Raw genomic sequence first — 21,860 nt, 5'->3', positions numbered from 1 at the left:
GTGGAGTGAACTGTGGCAATGGGTAGAGAGAAAATCTCCACTTGGGGTTAATGAGTAGGCCTGTCCCCCCACCTCTCCCAATAGGTCTTGGTGTGTGGGTGAAAGAGTAGGCAGAAGAAAGGGCAGCAGGGGTGGATGTGTTGGTCGGTGTGATCCAGGTCTCAGTGAGAGCAAGGAAGTCAAGGGATTTCAGGCTGGCAAAGCCAGAGATGAACTCAGTCTTGCGAGTGGCAGACTGGCAGTTCCACAGGCCACCTGCAACAAGCTGTTGAATGTGTGTGGAACGGGTGGGATAGGTAAGAGAGGTGGGGTTGCGGAAATGTTGCGAGCTAATGCGTGGTTTGTAGTATCTCCGAGAGGAAACATGGACAGGAATGGAGAAGCAGCACATTTCCAGATGAAGACACCGAGCAGTTAAGTGAGATAAAGATAAGATAAAGATAAGGTTAAGCCCACTTAGCCTCCCACGAAGACTCCTGCGTAGACTCCTTTGTCTTTGTCCTCCGAGTCTTCGTCCGATGAGGCTGCCGCTTCACGCAATTGCCAACAGTAAATCCAAGGAGGTGATTGGTGTTGGCTACAGGTGGGGAGGCCACACCCTGGCTAATCAGTCAAAAGCACCTGAGAGTCGTTAACCTCCACTCCCCAAATTCACACTTTACACTAACTAGTTTCACTTTAAGAAAATCCTCTAAAATTATGCCTAACAACACAACCAATCAAGCAAAGAACACACAGCAGCAGTAGAAAGTAGAAAAGTACAAGAAGCAGCAAAAAACCCAAATAAAGTCTGTACTTAACTTAATATCTAGCAGTCCAGTAGTCAGTTCCTTCAGAAATCAAATGCACTCTATTATGTTGAACTGTCTATGAAGACCACATATATGTATATGTGTATATATATTATGAGCACATTCATAGTGAATTCTACTACATTTAATGCTTTATGACTAAACTCATAAACACACACAATGCTTTCTTAATCAACAGTCAAAGTATTATGGATGTGACTTTGACTGCTAATGAATTATGAGGTCAAGTGTCTTGTGGATGCTCTTGCCTAGTTATTAGAAGTTGACTGATGGGGCTTCTAATAGTAGTAGTAGTAGTAATAATAATAATACCCTGCAGTTAATAACTAGTCAACAGCATCCATGAATAACATAACATAATGCAATATACAGGGTGAAAGTGTTACCAAATAGGATTTAATTTTGGTAAGAAAATATCACATTTATTTGTTGGAATTAAATGTGTAATAATGCATCATCATATCGTTGCCTATGGTGGCTAAATGTTTCTTGGTGTAAATTGTGAAATTTTAATGTTAAAATATACTTTTGGAAAACACTGTATATAAAAGTATAAATACTCCTGAGAAAAAAAGTGCAATCCTGGTGGATTTTTCTGTGTCCTACACACCAGAAGCGTGTCTGACGCGGCGCTGCTCCTGCTGCTAGGTACAGGGAGGGCTGATCTCGGGACATAGCGCCGACACATTCAAACTCTGACAAATGGTGGGCTGTCTGTTTATAACAACTTAGTGTAGCTGTAAAGAGCCTATATAGCCTATCTGATGTTGGACCGTCACTCAGAACACACACTATGTTGTTATTGTAGCCTATCCTACCCTTTATATATCGGCTTGTTCCACGTATGGGGAGAGAGTTGTTAAACATAAATATATAGCTTACTGATTTCATTAAAGCAAGACAACGTCGGCAGTATTGACTGCAAAATATGTTACAGAATATTTCCTTCTGTATGACAGGTGCAATATTTGAAAATCTTTTCTCTGAATTTTTTTATTACATTTATATCTACATTGATGTCAAAACCTAGAGACTTTCAAACATCAAGATGTCATTTATTAATGCATTCGTGTCTAAATGACATAAACATACAGTGAGGAAAATAAGTATTTGAACACCCTGCTATGCATGTGCATGTCCACTGTGAGAGACATAATCTAAAAAAAAAAATCCAGAAATTACAATATATGATTTTTTAACTATTTATTTGTATGATACAGCTGCAAATAAGTATTTGAACACCTGTCTATCAGCTAGAATTCTGACCCTCAAAGACCTGTTAGTCTGCCTTTAAAATGTCCACCTCCACTCTATTTATTATCCTAAATTAGATGCACCTGTTTGAGGTTGTTAGCTACATAAAGACACCTGTCCACCCCATACAATCAGTAAGAATCCAACTACTAACATGGCCAAGACCAAAGAGCTGTCCAAAGACACTAGAGACTAAATTGTACACCTCCACAAGGCTGGAAAGGGCTACAGGGAAATTGCCAAGCAGCTTGGTGAAAAAATGTCCACTGTTGGAGCAATCATTAAAAAATGGAGGAAGCTAAACATGACTGTCAATCTCCCTCGGACTGGGGCTCCATGCAAGATCTCACCTCGTGGGGTCTCAATGATCCTAAGAAAGGTGAGAAATCAGCCCAGAACTACACGGGAGGAGCTGGTCAATGACCTGAAAAGAGCTGGGACCACCGTTTCCAAGGTTACTGTTGGTAATACACTAAGACGTCATGGTTTGAAATCATGCATGGCACGGAAGGTTCCCCTGCTTAAACCAGCACATGTCAAGGCCCGTCTTAAGTTTGCCAATGACCATTTGGATGATCCAGAGGAGTCATGGGAGAAAGTCATGTGGTCAGATGAGACCAAAATAGAACTTTTTGGTCATAATTCCACTAACCGTGTTTGGAGGAAGAAGAATGATGAGTACCATCCCAAGAACACCATCCCTACTGTGAAGGGTGGTAGCATCATGCTTTGGGGGTGTTTTTCTGCACATGGGACAGGGCGACTGCACTGTATTAAGGAGAGGATGGCCGGGGCCATGTATTGCGAGATTTTGGGGAACAACCTCCTTCCCTCAGTTAGAGCATTGAAGATGGGTCGAGGCTGGGTCTTCCAACATGACAATGACCCGAAGCAACAGCCAGGATAACCAAGGAGTGGCTCTGTAAGAAGCATATCAAGGTTCTGGCGTGGCCTAGCCAGTCTCCAGACCTAAACCCAATAGAGAATCTTTGGAGGGAGCTCAAACTCCGTGTTTCTCAGCAACAGCCCAGAAACCTGACTGATCTAGAGAAGATCTGTGTGGAGGAGTGGGCCAAAATCCCTCCTGCAGTGTGTGCAAACCTGGTGAAAAACTACAGGAAACGTTTGACCTCTGTAATTGCGAACAAAGGCTACTGTACCAAATATTAACATTGATTTTCTCAGGTGTTCAAATACTTATTTGCAGCTGTATCATACAAATAAATAGTTAAAAAAAAATCATACATTGTGATTTCTGGATTTTTTTTTTTTAGATTATGTCTCTCACAGTGGACATGCACCTACGATGACAATTTCAGACCCCTTCATGATTTTTAAGTGGGAGAACTTGCAAAATAATAGCAGGGTGTTCAAATACTTATTTTCCTCACTGTATTTTCCTATTCTATTTTGCCTGGAAACGCTTCCAACACGCTCGCGTCTCGCGTGAAAAATAGGCGTTGGTTCTATTTCTAGCAGGCACGTGTGTAAGCTCTAACCTGTTAACATGGGAGCCGAAATATAAACGGACACGCCACGCGGCTGACACGCTCGAGCGACACATCCGGTGTCTAACCGACCTAAGAGAGGCATAATATTAACAGGTTAAGCTGACGTTACATCATACATTCTCTCTTGTAGCTGGGCTACCTACTAGCTATATGCTAACGTCAACATTGACTCAATCATGCCTGTTAGCTAAAGTTTGGCATCTCTGTTGCCCACGGAGCCAACACCACGTCGACCAAAGGTAACAAAAAGCACTGTTAAGGATTGTTCTGACCCAGAACGCAGAGATTTCACACACACAGACAGCGAGAGTAGTCTGTAAAGGTTTTAATGAACAAAAATAATACTCAGTGGAACAGTGTGGGTAATGTCTGAGCAGGGAGACTCCTGGCTGGTCCGAGTTCCGAGGCGAGCCGAGGGAGGAGGATCCAAGGTGGATGAGACTCGAGGCGGACAGGCAGAGATGAGTTCGAGTAGTTTCCACAGGTGGAGGATTTGGGCTGGGTGGTGAGGCTGGAGGTTAGTAGGCACAGCGGAGGAAAGAGAGTATAGTATGGGGTTTCTGTCACTTAAGAATGTGGTTTTATTGATGACTGACAGGTCAAGAGGTCACGACCTGTCAAAATTTTGATTGATGTTCGACAGGTGTTTCTGATGCAATATCTATTTACAGTACAGGGTAGAGACAGGAAATGCGGTTTTCAAACGAGCCAATGAGAAATGAGGGTGACAGGAAATAGATGGGTAGGGTTAAAAAAGAAGTTTGTTTCAAGCATATAAAGGTTAAAGGAGTTCTTTCCTGATTCTCAACAGGATACTAGCTTGCTACTCGCTATGTCAGCAATGAATGATATTACTGCTTCTAAGATGTATGATGTAGAGTCCTGCTCTCCATCTAGTCCTTACCGAGGAAGGACTGGTCCTAACACATGGTCCTCTTCGCTGATCTGTGAGACTCCTGTAACGATATATCAAGAAGGTCTCGAGGCTCCGGGCGCTCCGAAGAAATGTACATTGTACCTATGTCGTACCCAGATGCCTCCGTCGGTATCTCTGCAGGAGGAATGGTCTCTACAGGCGAGTGGGATGACTGGATCGTGGGGTTATGTGTTCAAGTATGAAGAAGGTGAACTTTGTTTTTATCGGCTGAAGGAAGGGGAAAAATTGTGTCCCTCAACCGACATGGTGAAAATGACCTTTGACGACTGGGGTGTGATGAAGACGATGCTACAATTTTCCTGTAACCCTAATAAGGAGAATGAGAGTGTTGCTACGCTGGATAAAGAGACGCAAACGGTTATGGAAGAATGCAAGGAGGAGGAAGTGTACCTTTGTAGCAATGATGATGAAGAGAATCCTGAGGAAAAGCGCCCGAGAATTGAAAATTACCCCAGTGATTATGACTTAACTCAAATGAAAATCATCTTTGGGGCTACATGGCCATCCGGAACCACAACCTCCGGCCGTTGGTGTTTCCGAGCCACTCTGGTATCACAGCCTCCGGAAGCAAAGAGAGCCTGCGATCTTTTTGTTTTGCAGAGATTTAATCCAGACTGCGGTTTATTCCGAACCGTGTTAGTCTTACCAGCGTTGGAATGGATGGTCAGGCTGATGGAAGTGAGGGAGACGATTACGGGCCTCTTCCTTCGCTGTCGCGGATGGAAGAATACGCTGGTTGTGAAAAAAACTCTAAACTTTTGAACTTTACCACGCCTCTTTTCCCAGAACTTTCCAAACCACACCTCTTCCCCTAACCACTCCTCTTTTCCTAACCACGCCTCCCCTTACGATACTATAAAGACTGAATCAGGCTTCTTTACAATGTACAAGATGTTCAACGCAAGACAGAGGAGCCTCACACCGTACAAGATGTTCAACTCATCGACAAAGAGATCCCTTACCCCTCGGGTTCTCTTCTCAGTTGAGGAGGAGGAGGAGAGTCAAAGCCTGATATGCCCTCCACCCTCTCCGGTCTCTCCTGAGGCGCCGTCTCGGGACGTCCCTGCTGAGCAGAACTCTGATGAGGGAGTGATAGCCCATACACCTCCGCCAGCTCAATCGGAAGAGGACGATGATTCATCAGAGGAGGTGGAAGAGGAAAGCGTTGATTCATCAGATGAAGAAAGTCATGATGAAATGGAGGACGAAATTCCTGATGAACAGGGTAAGGAAAGCCCTCCACATGGACAGGAGGAGAGCTCTACTCCAGAACAGGAGGATGAGGTTGACGGCTGGGTCTCTTCTCTGCTCATTGACACCATTAAATCGGCCGTTTTCCATCTTCTCAACTTGATTATTCACAAGGACAGACGCTCTGAGTGTCATGGGTGTAAGATTGACCACCCTAGTCAGCGAGAACACGCATGTCTGGAAGCATTGGAGGACGACTTTTACGGAGATAACTTTTACCGCCTGATGAAAAGACTCATCACACCTCGTTTTATTCCAGCTATTCAACGTTTGTTACTTGCCCGGAACATCAAAACCGAGGATTTCAGAGTCCGGGTAGTGGCAGAGACATTACTACATGAACTGAAAGTAGTGAAGAAAATCTTTGATCCCATCACAGACATGTATGAAAATTTGATAGGACAAGATGCAGTGAAAATTTTCCAACTGCGTTTGGTCACCGAGTGTTACGAGGGATCGTAAGTGGAAAAAAAAAAAAAAATCACAATGGTTTTTAAAAGCATGGTATAGTTGACTTGTTTTTCAAATATGTAATATTGTGTGAAGAAATGTATTTTTCTTTTGAACAGAAAAAAAAAACAAAAAAAAACATATTTTTCTACTTTTTATAGTTGACTTGTTTTTCAAATATGTATTTTTCCATCTTTTGAAAATAAAGAATAAAAAAATGAATAAAGAGTCATTCTTGCTCATGCGTTGTGTTAGAGAACATTAGAGAGCTCAGAGGAAAGGATGGCGGAGAAACGGGTGATGGAAAAAGTGTATTACGACCCTCTACATCCTGCTAGCTTTGGAGGAGTACAACGACTCCGTCAGGGTGTACAGGATGAAACTGGTGAAAAAGTCAGTGTTCAGAAAGTTAAAGATTTTTTATCCGAACAAGATGCTTATACATTGCATAAACCAGCCCGAGTACATTTCAAGAGAAACAAAGTGTTTGTTACTAAACCTTTAAATCAATTTCAAGCTGACCTCTGTGACATGCAGGCCTTGGCTGATCATAATGATGGGTTTAATTATTTACTGACCGTCATAGACGTATTTTCGAAAAAAGCGTATGTGCGTCCCTTGAAGAGGAAGACGGCTGGTGAGGTTGTAAAAGCGTTTGAATCAGTGTTTCGAGAGAGCTTAATACCCGCCAAGCTACAAACTGATGCAGGCAAAGAATTTTTCAACAAGAAATTTGAGACTCTCATGAAGAAATATGGTATCAATCATTTTAGAACGGCCAGTGACTTAAAGGCATCGGTCATCGAGAGATATAACCGTACCCTGAAATCTCGCATGTTTAAATATTTTACGGCTCGCAACACCAGACATTACTTGGACGTCTTACCAGACCTGGTAGATAGTTATAATAACAGTTATCACAGCTCTATAAAAATGACACCAATGGATGTAACATCCGAGAACGCCGATCAGGTGTTTCACAACCTGTACGGCACCTTCTCCTCGCGTCACAGGAATAAAATAAAGATGACGTTTAAGAAGGGGGATCTGGTACGTTTATCCAAGGTGAGAGGCGTGTTTGATAAAAAATATGAACAGAGTTTTACGGACGAAGTCTTTACAGTGACGGAACGTATCCCTCGTACACCCCCCGTATACAAATTAGAAGACTACGACGGCGAACCTATCGAGGGTTCATTTTATGAAGCAGAGTTGCAAAAAGTAAAAATGGCCGCAAACAAAATGTTTCAAGTGGAGAAAATCTTAAAACGACGTACCGTCAAGGGTGAAAAACAAGTTTTCGTGCAATGAAAAAACTGGCCAGAGAAGTTCAACAGTTGGGTTAAATTGTCTGATATGGTCAGTATATAAAAAGTCTGTGCACAAAGACCAATCCATCACTCGATTTCAAAAGAGAATCATGGAACACACAACCGCCGAGGGTTTTTACGTGACCCTGCCTTCCAACGCCAGTAAGGAAGTATTTAAAAGTAATACCAGCAGTTGTTATACAATCGATTTGGCTAAACCGATTGAACTGAGCGGTGAATGGGTGGTGGGTCTATGCGAAATCATATATCCTCGTACGTGGTACAATTTACCCGCAGACTCGAGCTATTTTGAACTGAACCGTGTGACAGACGAACCTCAACCGCTGGTGATCGTGAAATTCAATCGCGGCGCTTACTATAATCGGCCAAAAGATCTCCTGGAATACTTGACCCCGGCGCTCAAAAAGCACGATCCCTCTTTTGATGCTTCTTTCAACAGCGCAACCAAATGCATCGACTTCAAAGGCGACGGTCTTTACAAAATACGAACCTATCCCCCGTTGGCTTACAGGTTAGGATTAAAACCTGCCGAATGGTGGACGCTCTCCAAGAGACCGTCTACCTATCCTTGTGATTTAAATGCGGGAGTATATAACCTCTTTGTATACACCGACATTATTCAGTATCAAGCGGTCGGCGACAGCTACTCACCGCGGCTTCGTGTGGTGAATGTGAAAGGTGACTTTGGAGACGTGACTAGCATCAGATACAATACGATACATTATATACCTTTGTCTAAAAATTACATCAAAAACATACGCATAGAAATTAAAACCGATAGCAACAGGAACATAGACTTTGTTTTTGGAAAGACAATTGTGAAATTACACTTTAAACCCGTCCAACGCTCTTTGTAAGTTCCCGTTAGATGATACATATCAAAGAAGATCCTCGGCGCTTTGTAGCGTACTATGAAGGTCAAGTAGGTGGACCTTTACCCGGTTTTTACAGAGCCCCGGTGATGTACGGGAGAGGCATAGGCTCTATCTTTTCTAAATTGTTCAGGTTCGTATCCCCTCTGCTGAAAAAAGGTTTCGCTGTGGCAAAACCGCATCTTAAAACAGCCGCTACAAACATTGCTGCGGATGCTGTCAAAGGAGTGATGGGAAAACTGACCGAGAATAAGAATCAAGAAGGTTCGGGAGGTATTTTGGTCTTGTCCCGTAGAACAAGGAAACGCCCGCCAGGTTAGCGTGTCGTTTCCTCAGCATTTAAAAAACGTGCGGCGGTTAAGAAGAGCAAATCAGTCAAGAGACGCGCACCCAAGAGGAGGAAGTCTGCTCAGAGCTCTGACATATTTTAGCGCAGTACACAATGGCTCTTTTACATCAGAAATCAGCCGAGTGCACCCTGGCGGAACTGGATCTCTTTTCAGCTCCCATGACTCAACTATCTGTAGAAGATAAAAAATATCAAGAATACCAACCTCTCTCTGCACTGAGCGACAACTCTCCAATTGAATTCTTTATACCCGGAGATGGTGAAAAGTATTTGGACTTGAACGATACGTTGCTGCACCTCCGAGTTAAAATCACAGAGAAGGATGGGGCAAACATCCCTGCAGATACAGCGGTGGTGCTCATCAATTATCCTCTCAATACAATTTTTAGCCAATGCGACGTTATTCTGGGCGATAGATTGATTTCACAATCCAGCGCCACTCATCCTTACAGAGCCATGATAGAAACCTTACTCAACTTTTCAGAGGACACATTAAAGAGTCAATTTAGTGCCGGCCTGTTTTACAAAGACACTCCGGGGTCAATGGATTCTATCATAGTGACTAACGGACCGAACAAAGGATTAGTCCAGAGAGCACAATTCAGCGCAGAATCTGGGGAAGTAGAGTTGCTAGGACCTCTCCACAGCGACATCTTTTTCTGCGAGCGTCTGTTATTAAACTCTGTTGATTTGAGAATTAAACTTATTCGTTGCAATGATGCGTTTTGCCTTATGGGGGCTCGTGACTCAGAGTTCAGCCTGAAGATATTATCAGCCTCCCTGTTTGTTAAAAAGGTCACCGTTTCCCCTGCTGTACGCCTGGGTCACGCAGCCGCCCTGATGAAAGGAAATGCACTCTACCCGCTCTCGCGCGTCAGTGTGAAAACGTACTCCATCCCTGAAAATTCCAGGATATGTAACCAGGAAAATCTCTTTCTGGGTGCTATGCCACGCTATTTAGCTTTAGCCATGGTGCACCATGATTCTTTTGTAGGGAGACGGGACCTGTCACCGTTTAATTCAGTCAGAGAAATTTACAATATGTTTACTGCCACAGGACGACATCTTAAGGATTTACCTCTTAGCATCAACCGCAGCGATTTTAACCAAGGTTATTCTCTGTTTGTCTTCAATCTTGGGGCGACCGAAGACAGCGACGCCTTATCTCCCATTTCCAATGGAAATTTGCGTTTGGAAATGAGATTTAGGGTACCGGTGCCTTACACTACAACACTCACAGTATACGCATGCTACGATTCCATTCTGGAGATCAACGCTAAAAGACAGGTGCTGGTGGATTATTATTAAAAAGATGGATAATCATCAACTAGAACGACTGTTGCATCATCTTATGGGTCATTTATTTCACGGAGTGTGGGCTTCTGATCAACTACCCTCGCTGAGTCATACCTACCGTCTACCTGCTTACTTTATCGTCAACACTCACCCATCCCACATGCCCGGGGAACATTGGCTTGGATTGACGTTGGAAGAGGACGGCGCAGCAACCTTTTTCGACTCGTACGGATTCCCGCCTGATTTTGCTCATTACCCCTCGAGCATTCTACAGTTTCTGGAAAACCGTTCAAAGAATATACTATATATTCTTTGTCTACCGTATGTGGACAGCATTGTGTTTTTTATCTCTGCCATCGGGCCTGCGGCTTATCATATAAAGAAATGCTGACTCTGTATTACGATGATGTCTGTAAAAATGACCGTATGGTATCTAATTTTGTGAATAAATATCAAAGGTGCGTCAGTCGTAACCGCTCAGAATCTTTTCACCATAGTGTGTGCTCTTTAGACATGTTTAGAGATTGTTACCACTTGTAAGAAAGACTCTGTAACCATAAACTTGTGATTAATAAAACATTTTATTGAAAATGACATGAGTGTATGGTGCCGTTAATCCAAAATTGACCATCGCGGGGATAATATGAATGTTTTTCTTCTTTTTTCCCGCGGTGATTTTTCTTCAGAAGTTGACCATCGCGGTGATAATAGGAATGTTTTTCTTCTTCTTTTTTCCCGCGGTGATTTTTCTTCAGAAGTTGACCATCGCGGTGATAATAGGAATGTTTTTTTTCTTTTTTCCCGCTGTGATTTTTCTTCAAAAGCATCTCCGGCCATTTTGAGCTGATTGTACTGCGCACGTGCTTGAGGATTTTTAAACATGGATACAGGAATGTTTAACCCATCCAACGTATTTAAGAAACTAGTCCAACCTTTTGGTGTTGTTTGGGCTCTTCTTTTATTGGTCAGTGAGAGGGTTTTTATTAAGTCAAGCATATGGGCGCCTTTTACTACATCTCCCTTATATATAAATTCACCTCTCGATGTCCAACCCTCGTCACTTGCGGCTAATTTCTGCAAAATGTAGAGGGCATTTTTACGGTCACGTGGGGGTAGGTTTTTTATCACCTCGTCCACAGCGTCATCCAATGTGGTATGGGGACTAGCAGCTGCATCTGCAGGTGCTGATGGTGCTGATGCTGAGTGTTCAGATTCTGATGCATCCTGTTGCAGGCTGAGAGTAGCCTTCTGCACATCTTTCTTACTTTGTTTAAGCAAAGTGAGATACCGCAGCAGCAGAGCTTCGTACCTTTTAGCTTTTTCATATGAATTCAATCCAGGGTCATTTAGTACCGCGCTCATTTTCTCATTCAAATCATCTTCAGCCGTCTGTATGATGGATGGCTCTGGTCTAGTTATTTTGCTCAGCTGTTGAGGTGAAATCAAATACATTTTCTTGGCAGCCCTCAGAGACATATTATCTTTTTGGAAGCAGGCCTCCTAACAAATTTCCCAATATTGGAACGGCGGCCGACAGTAATGGTAGGATAAAGCCCCCCATCTGTTTTTTCAGAGCCTGATGTTTACGCTTTAAACTGTTTTTTTTAATCGGCCAGCAGCCTGATAATCTTCTTTTGACGTTTCAGTTGTTTGTATTGAGAAGACGATACAGGCAGATTCCCTTTTAACAGATTTAGAGCCACCTCACACAAGGCTTGGAGAAAATCGGGCGAGCAGTGTTTCAAAATGTCTTTACGTTTTGAAGGCGTGGCGTGGTACAGTGCTTTCAGCAACAGAGCATTCCGTTTTATACGCTCTGACATAATGACGTCCTACTTTGTTTTTGGTATGTAAATCGTCGTTTGCTGGTGGGGAAGTAACCCTGTACGCACCCTGTAACGTTCTGGGCATGAAGGCGTGAGGTCCAGGATTATATAACCGTGTTGCTCTTTCGTAGCATCTTCAAAACTTTCCAGGAAAAACTGTTTCTGTGAGGGAAAAATCTGATGAGCTAGCACCCTAATATGGAGCTGATCTCTGGGATTTTTAAATAGCACCAGATAATTGCTGTTTAAACTTATGGTACGGCTGTATCTGCCTTTATGAAACACATTTTGGGTTAGAAACACGACACTCATATTTCGATGATGTCTGTATTGTGTGAAGATTTTCACCACCTCAGGATGATCAGATGCCTGAAATATGACATCGTCGAGTATGACCAGATGTGATTGCTCAGGAGGAAACATACTTGTATCTTCAAAAGAATCAGGCAGGCCTTGGACAAACTTATTTTTTTTATTCATTTTCTTCATTTCATCATACATGGGCTGGTAACTTGTATAAATCCATACAATGTTTTGAGGTACAATATCCATCACACGTTCACATTTTTCCAGTACAGATTTCAGAAAATACGTCTTGCCACATCCACTGGGACCAACGATCAAACACGAAAATGGAACCTTTAACCTCGGATCAAAATCAATCTCTTCCATCATGCGTCCCTAGTAACCAAAAGGTAGCGTTGTACCGTCAGGACATAACCTCCTCTTGTCGTATACTACTCTAAATTTTTTCCGGAATGTTGAGTCTTTCAACAGAAACCCTTTTTTATTGCGTTTAATAATCTGTTGAGGTGTCTCAAGGGACATTTCTTTAGAACCCCTGAGGTAGCCCTCCACCAACTCTGACACGCTATCAAAGTTGATCTGTTCGCAGCACTCGCGAGTTTGGGTAATACCTTTCACCTTCATAACCACTTTTTTCTGGTTTTTGGTCTGGTAGGCATAGCTCTTTGGTCCCGCTGCTACAAATTCCTGAATTGTGTCCCCGTCCAACTCATCGGTAAGATCCCCGAGAAAATTACCCAGCTCCAGAGGTGCCTCGCCCTCTTTTGTCACATATATCAGACTGTCTGTATCTGTGTAGAGAACGTTCTGTTGCAGCCTTTCTAAATAACTGTACAATTTCAGACGACCGTACGCCGTGGTAAACGCCGCAATGAAAATGTTATTGGTTCGTCCGGGAGGCACGAAGCAACGTTCATTGTATGTCCACTGAATCAAGGCTATGTTATCCTCGTTGTTGTTTGTCGGTAAGAAAGACACGTGTCTTAGGTTATATTGCCCTGAAAACGCTAGACTGAAAAGGTGTTCGGGCGATTTGACGAGCGTGGATTGAACCAAATTACTTCTCTGTGCAAATTTCCCCCAAAAATTGCACAGGCACGATTTCGACATCTGTCTCTTGGCCGGATTTGACTCAATCTTTTCGGGGTTTAAGCGGATGCCTTGATGCATCTCATAATCGCTGATGTATTTCTGCCTACTCTCATCGTCCACGGCCTCTGATGGAAAGCCTGAGGCCTCCTGCTTCCCCTTTAAAAAGGTATGTATATACCCCACAAATAGGTCGTTGCTATGTGCTTCAAAGTGCCACACCTCCGTGATTTTAGACAGTGTACCCCAGCTGTATGGCTTTTTGTAACTCTGCAGTCACCCAGACTCCGGTTAGAGCTCTGGCTTCCTCATCACGAGTACATGAACTGTTCTGGTTATTGGTTTCCGCGCACGTACGACACAGTGTAAACATTAATTTACCTTGAGCTGTTTTATAAGGCAAAACGGGAAAATACAAGCCGCGTGGTGGGCAGACGACCGCTCTTACCAAGCCGAAGTAGTTTTGGATTTCATCAAAGTCTCTATGAATGATGACCGGATGCCCTAAAGGGTAAGAGCCTGTGGCATTGACGTATGGATACAGGGAGGTAACGTCGACATAGCGCACAGTTTCGCCGGGGGCTGTGGTGTAGCGTAGCCGCATAGCGCTGGTCCTACCGCCGTAAAGGGCCGAGCAAGGAGAGAGAGGTTCTGGAGAATCAAATTTCTTCATAAACTCTCTCACGCCTGGGTGTGTTTTTTTCATTTCGGTCCAAATGTGCTCTCTCATCACCTCCGTACGGAGGCCATGAGCAGCCCTCAGCTGATGCAATTTCTCCTTGCTAGCTGCGTGCATCTCCTCAAAGGGGCTTCCTGTCATAGGGCAGATATCATGAGGTCTGAAACAGGTAGGACAGCCGTGAAAAAAGCATCCCTGAAACTCCCACGCATGCTGCACACTGTCTATGACGGCGTATCCGTCTACAAAGTACGGACCAATCTTTTTTTCCCCGCGGTTTAGAGCATGCTGAATGAAAATGTTTTTCGAATACATCACCCATTCCAGCCACTGAATCGCGCTGCACGAGTATTTTTTGAATTGACGCCTGTAGTCGTCAGGCGAAGGGACAGCGAGTGTCTTTTCAGGCAGGAAATTTGTCTGGAAAACCTTCATACAAGCAGAGGATATTGTGATACAGCTAAAAGGATCCACGTGCGTCTCGCCTATGAACTGCTCTCTGAATTTCATGCACCCCTCGCGGAGAATGTCAACGTCATTTTTACAATAGTACACAGACTCTTTTTCAAAGTTGAAGACACCTTGAGAGACCTCTCTGTACCATCTGTAAAACTCCTCTTGCAGAGTCGCCGACATGTTTTCTACCCCATAATCTGACGGAGGTGGGTAGGCGCCGGTGTAGTTTAGATGCCGCTGGGCGCTAAATTTGTGCGGGAAATGACCCTTGGACTTGTCTGCAAATCCCAAAGCCTTCGGCATTGCGGCGAGTTTCATGCTAAGAAAAGATAGCGAGTCGATAAAACGTAACCGGTAATCGGTTTCAGTGAAACTTGAAATCTTACTTCCTTGCATCAGAATCGTCGGTGTCATTCCTAAACGGACCATACTTTTTAGGATCAGGTAACTGTCGAATCCTTTTGCATTGTGCGCGATAAATGTAGCGTTACGATAGCGAGGTTCCCTGAACTTTGTGAGAAACTTTTCGACGCAGTCCATGCCATAACACTGCCATTCTTCACCCTGTAAAGATTTTGTACACACAAGATATGCTCGATGTTCGCCGGCCCTGTTGCTAAATGTTTCAAAGTCGTAAAAAAATAAATTTTGGGTGTGTTCTTTTACTTTCAGAGGCTTTATATAGCACATGTGTAGTTCAGAGTCATTAGTACCGTTCCCACAAACTCTACATTTTTCACGCGGGCATTTGTGCTCTGTACAAGCGACGAAAAGATTTTTACATTTTGAACATTTGTGAAACTTCTGACATGTACTGAGGTTTGAATCAGCCAAAGCTCTAGCCTTTTTGTGTTTAACATAACACGTGTGTGTACGGAAAGTCCTATTACAATCCGCACAGTACACAGGATTGGTATAGTCATTAGGGCATTCAGGGTCTAGGCAGAGATTACAGTGACCTGGACAATAGTGTTTCTCACTCTGACAGTAGCTTCTGTAGCAGTAATGACAGACATTATCAACCCCTAAAAACCCTTTAACATTTTTTATTCCGTAGTAGTGGTCTTGAAGCAAGAATAAAAACACGGGATTGTCAGACTTTGGGTAGTCTGTTTCAAAATGGGAGATAGCACGATCCTCGGAGGCTCTGTAAAACACTACAATTTTGCGCTTTACTATCTGTTCAAATGTATTGACCTGACTGAAGGTTACATCTGTTTGATCGCTCAGACCCGCGAGATGCTGAAATTCTCTAGCCTGCTCAGAACCTTGTATATCGGTGAGATCAGGATTGATAAGCAGAGGCTGATGGCAAAGCATAGTTTATTGTTGCGGTTGTGTACTATATACAAATGTTTTCTTTTCTTATTAATGATTTCACAGTCCAAAGTTTTTTTTATTTTTCATTTAACACCACCACCTCGAGGGTTACGCACCACTTGAATAACGAATTCTAGATTGGACTCGTCGTCAATATTTCGGTTAGATTGTATCAACCGTTCCAGTAACCCTTCAAAAACGGTCTGAAAGTAGACACCCCTCTCACTGACTCGAATTATATCGTGTTCTTGAGCATTTTCAGCTATTATTTCGACCTGTACGATGTCATTAGGTCTAACCTCTGGTCTCACTCTCTCTGCTAAGCCTGTAAAATGGCTCGAAACCTCTTGATAAAATTGCGCTAGATCGGGTACATTTCCGAGGGGAGGCATGGTAAAGGTTTGACGGAATTCCAAATTGCCGAAGCTATCGCGTCTTCTTGACAAAATGTCATTGTTCAGATTTTCAGCCTGTTGTAAAGCGTCTTCTATAGGTCGAAAGTAATTTTCATTGGGAGGGTCAGTTTGATTGTCTGTTGATGGATGTGGTTCTGTGTCAGTATTATTTAAAGAAGGTTCTGTGTTTGAATTATTCAACTCGCGGATAGCCTCAAGCAGTTGGGTTGGTATGTAATTTACTGGTTCATTTAATTCATCGACAGCCTGAAGTAATTGGAACGGAATTATACAGGGTTGATCGTGCTCCATTTTGGGTGTGATATAAAAATAAAAAAGCAAAAAATAAATAAATAAATAAAAATAAAAAATGTCACCCCTTACAACTTTTTACATATCTGAAGAATTGTCTGGAAATTGGTCAACAACAATCTGGCGATGTCCAAATTGTTTTCACGGTCTCGCTCCCGTCTCACCCTCTGTTCTCTTTGAACGTTCCTCAGTGCTGCTTCTGTCGTAAAAAAAAAAAATGTTTAATCAGAAATTTTAATCAGAAAATAATAATAAAATATATGGATAAAAATTACCTCTGATTCGTTGAGTCCTCTCCCTACTGCGCCTCACTCTGCGAATGCGGCTCCGTACTGGTTCTGTCATAAAACAGAGAAAATACATCTGTAAATAAATATATTTAATTATAAAATAAATGAATAGTTCAATTCAATAAAGCTAGCTAACAATGTTAACAATGTTAATAAAGTTGTTACCTCCGGAAACCATTCTCTCTGTTCACCCCTCCCTCTCTCTCTCTCTCTCACACACACACACACACAGACCCTCGCCCCTCCCTTCCTCTCTCTCTCTGTTCACCCCTCTCTCTCTCTCTCTCTCTCTCTCTCTCTCTCTCTCTCTCTCTCTCTCTCTCTCTCTCTCTCACACACACACACACACACACACACACACACACACACACACACACACACACACACCCTCGCCCCTCCCTTCCTCTCTCTCTCTCTCTCTCTGGTTCACCCTCCCTCTCTCTCTCTCTCACACACACACACACACACACACACTCACACACACACCCCCTCGCCCCTCCCTTCCTCTCTCTCTCTCTGGTTCACCCTCCCTCTCTCTCACACACACACTCACACACACACCCTCGCCCCTCCCTTCCTCTCTCTCTGGTTCACCCTCCCTCTTTCTCTCTCTCTCTCACACACACACACTCGCCCCTCTCTCTCTCTCTCTCTCTCTCTCTCTCTCTCTCTCTCTCTCTCTCTCTCTCTCTCTCTCTCTCTCTCTCTCACACACACACACACACACACACACACACACACACACACACACCCCTCCCTTCCTCTCTCTCTGGTTCACCCTCCCTCTCTCTCTCTCTCACCAGCGTAATATTCATTGTTTAAAATGTAAGGCGGTAAAAACATTTAAGAGTTATAATGTAGATACACTTACCCTCAGTCATTGGGGTAGGAGTTTGAGAAGGGCCCGAATGAGGTATCTCTGTCAAGACTTCAGCTCTGTCCACCTGTTGTAGGGTCTCCAGTGGTTCTCGTCCAATATCAGGAGGAATGATCGATCGGTCATTGCCTTCTTCAGATACATTCAAACTTTGAACATCTTCTGCATTTTCTTCTCCTTCGCTCGTTATTTCTTCAGTTTCAACATCTGCGTTGGTGGGATTATCTGAGTATATAGATATGGTATGTTCAATACAGTTAGTTTTAAAAAACAATGCTGATACAGTTTTTAACTAAAGCCTCTCTCTCTAATTAACATTCATTGTTTAAAACATAACCAGTAAAAATTACAAAGTAACAAAGTAAAAAACCATTTATGACATACATCTACATTAAGCGGTATAATATTAAAATAAAAACTTACCCTCAGTCATTTCAGGGGGAGCTGTCTGGTGATTAGGAGCCGTTTGCAGAATTTCATTATAGTGATCCTGTCTTGAGAGCAGTGGTTGTATAGGATGTCTGAAATGGGTCTCCACTGTTACAATAGATCTATTTGGTTGCATAATTGGCCGGGCATTGATCTGTGGATTTGATGTTTCAGATATTTCTTCAATTTCAAGATCTCCGTAGAAGACAGCAGGGTTTGGATTGTAATATGCTCTGATACAACGATCAATCGACTCTGCCGAATAACAGAAAATCTGTGTCATTTATTTTATCTACATCATAAACTTTTGTTGATAAAACATTAGTTGAGAAAACAACCTACCGTAATCTGATTGACTCAAATGAATGTCTATGAATTCGTCACTGGTAACTGTTAGGAACAGAGAGAGAGAGAGAGGATAGCTTGAAAAAGAATATTTTCAACACCCTTAACATAATAATAATCATTAATAATATATGACTCACCAGGGAACTGAAGTGGTGAAGTCTGCATCTTTTTCAACCCTCTCCACTTGGCCGTCAGTGAATGAATGAACAGCCCTAACCACCGTCTTTTGTGTGAAAATTGAGCGCGATCTCTCGTACATGATTGAGGGCTGCATTTGCTCTTGAAAACGATACATGGAGACGTGGGTAAAAAGTAAAATACAGCGCCTATGTGACTACATGTTTGTGTATGTGTGTGTGTGTGTGTGTGTGTGTGTGTGTGTGTGTGTATGTTCATCAGAGCAGAGGTTGACCCCTGACCTTAGGCCCAGTAGACAACAGTTGACACAGAAATGAGACGCCTTCCTCTGGCTCGCGGGAGACAGCTGCTTTTGGTGAGCACTCAGTCTAAAGTTCATACAGAAAGAGCTGCAGAAACAAGTTCTGAAAATATAGGGTTTAACATCCTTAATCATACTTTTATGGTGTAATAATTTCTCCTTTGCAATATTGTAATATTGTAATGTACTTGGAGCAGATGAGGGTGCAGGAGAAGCAGAGGACACTGGGCACCAGATATACGAACCAGAGCGATGCATGCACAGACCCGTCAACATTTTCTACAAAATGTAAAGCCTAATTTGACCCAAGTTATTAGTTATTAAGCTGTTCCATTTCATATAATGATAATAAGCTTTGTTGGATCAAGTATGCCAATACTACCATTGGACATTATTTTCGTGGGATGTCAGCTTTAATTTTTTGTTTGCGGTTCATTCCTATATTATTAAAAGACATTGAATGCAGTGACAATTGGATTTAACAATCTTAAACATTCACCATTTTTAGTTCTCTCAGTTATATGAGGCGTGTATCAAATACTGATAAAGATATTTAACTCATTCAAAACCATCATCTACCACCACCATCATCTACATATTTCCTGTCGCCCTCATTTCTCATTGGTTCGTTTGAAAAACGCATTTCCTGTCTCTGCCCTGTACTGTAAATAGATATTGCATCAGAAACACCTGTCGAACATCAATCAAAATTTTGACAGGTCGTGACCTCTTGACCTGTCAGTCATCAATCAAAGCACATTCTTAAGTGACAGAAACCCCATACTATACTCTCTGAGGAAGCAGCAGGTCGGAGCGGTCTCTACACAAAAACACAAGGTAAGTATAAGCTTCAGAGAATCAAGACAAAAACCAGTGAGCACAAAACTGGAGATTAACGAGAACTCAGAGCCAAGTTACCACAAGGGTGTTGATAACTAACTGGCGCCAAAGGGGTGATCAGCCCGGGTTTAAGTATTGCTGGATGACTCTAATAGATGAGCTGCAGCTGTGAACAAACGGCTGTGCAGGTTTGAATCGGCCACGCCCCTTGACCTACTTTCTCCTGTACACGCCTCCAGCACTCCAGATGGAAAAACACCGACACACACACACACAGAGACACATAGACAAACAGAGAACAAAAACACCCAGAACAGGGCGGAGAAAGAGCTGCCCATTAGGGCTGTCCTCGACTAAAGAAATTCTTAGTCGACTAACACTTATATGATTTTGTCGATTAATTGATTAGTTGATCGAATAATAAGTAATCGATAGAGCTGTGCTCTTTGAGAGGTGGTTAAGACTAGAAAAGCACAATATAAATGTAGTTAATTAACCATCTGTAAAACTGAGTTTCTCCACAATTAATCCTGCAAAAGCACCACTTTAAATCTTGTGTTTACCAGAAATGTGCTCATAAGTTTCTTGGAAATGAGTAATTAAGCATGAATAAGCATAAAAAATGCGTCATCAACTAAAGAAATCTTAGTCGACTAAGACCAAAACGACCGATTAGTCGACTAATCGACTAAGAGGTGGCAGCCCTACTGCCCATAACAAGCACATTAACAGGCGTTTGACGTTACATCAAACATTCTCCCTTGTTAGCTAGGCTACTTACTAGCTATATGCTAACGCCAACATTGACTCAATCATGCCTGTTAGCTAAAGTTAGGCACCTCTGTTGCCGACGGACCACTTAGACCAAAAGTAACAAAAAGCACAATCATAAAACCGTTATCTACAAACCTTAAATCTACGAGCAAAGACATGTCCATTAACTAATACTACAAAGTTACATTAGAAGTATCACGCTAACTTAACCCAGCTGAATTTAATGTTACCTCTCGGTGGTACAGTTGATCACAAGTTCGTCAGGGTTTACCCAGGCTACAAAATTACGAGATCTTTTCTCAAAATTACGAGATCTTTTCTCAATATTACGAGATCAGGATCTCGTAATTACGGGATAAAGTGTCTATTTTTTTTTTCTATGGTGAATGCAATACGCTTCTGTAATTGTTGAATGTGTGGACAGACCTTTTATTTATGTATTTGGTCTAAAGTTACATCAAACTATTATCAGACTATATTGGAGCAAGTATTACATGTCTGTGGCCCCGTATAACATCATTTAGATAGGTGGGGGACATTCTCCCCAAATCAAGATACCACCCTACTAGACTGGTTTAACCCCAACACCCTGTGGATTACATCATAGTAGGGAGAGCGGGGGATTTTGGTTTCGCCGACGAAAATGTTGGTTTCCGCTTCCAGGCTACGCCCACTTTCCGGCCACGCCCACCGCCGCCATGTTAAGTGCAGTATATTACTACTTACATAATTACAACAAAATAAAAATTAGCATCAACAGTCATACTCCTTAGAACACATTGTTACTCTATTTAAAGATAAACAAGATAGTCACAAATCTTCAGGGACTTGTGTTAGCATAATCTATTGCGCCCATTTCGCCACAGCGCCGTCATTTACGACATTGTTATTAATTAAACAAAGTACAATAATAATTTAAAGACAATAAACAGACTAACTCCATTACTGTAACACATGTAAAGGTAGTTTAGACCCGCCCTTCAATAGCATTCACACACTACTACTGGCCAGGCGTCCATGCTTACGCAAGTTAACGTAACCCGATTAGTTCAGGTCCTATCCCCTGACCAATCGGCTATCCTAACCTTAACCACTCGAGGTCAATGCCTAACCCCAACCAATCGGGCTGCTTCGTAGGGCGGGACTTGCCTAGAAGTTACGTGGGATCCATAATAACACAGTTTGGAAACAAACCTGAAAGAAATAATTAAAAACGGTCAGTCCATCCATTGTCCTCTTCACTGGCTAATTTACTCAAACATCAGACGTTGGACCAACTGAAGAAGGCAGCGCAATCTACCGTACCAACCAATGATCTTGTGCGTTTGTACTCACATAAATACATTAAATGGGGGGATCTGTTCTTCAAAATTATATAATACAGACTGTGTAAAATAAGTTTAAAATACCCCAATTC

At 42.6% G+C, this 21,860-nt stretch overlaps 1 long non-coding RNA gene across 1 annotated transcript; it reads left to right on the top strand.

The window, feature by feature from the left end:
• Positions 1-4,172: 4,172 nt before the first annotated feature.
• Positions 4,173-19,829, top strand: LOC118493123. The gene is made up of 3 exons (XR_004895090.1): positions 4,173-4,183; positions 5,928-5,940; positions 19,754-19,829. It is a non-coding gene; the product is annotated as an uncharacterized LOC118493123 (long non-coding RNA).
• The last annotated feature ends 2,031 nt before the right edge of the window (positions 19,830-21,860 follow it).

This window comes from Sander lucioperca, chromosome 14 (genome assembly GCF_008315115.2).
Source record: "Sander lucioperca isolate FBNREF2018 chromosome 14, SLUC_FBN_1.2, whole genome shotgun sequence".
Classification (NCBI taxonomy): Eukaryota; Metazoa; Chordata; class Actinopteri; order Perciformes; family Percidae; genus Sander; species Sander lucioperca.
The sequence above is the reverse complement of the archived record's forward strand: the minus strand, read 5'-3'. Positions and strand labels throughout refer to the sequence as shown.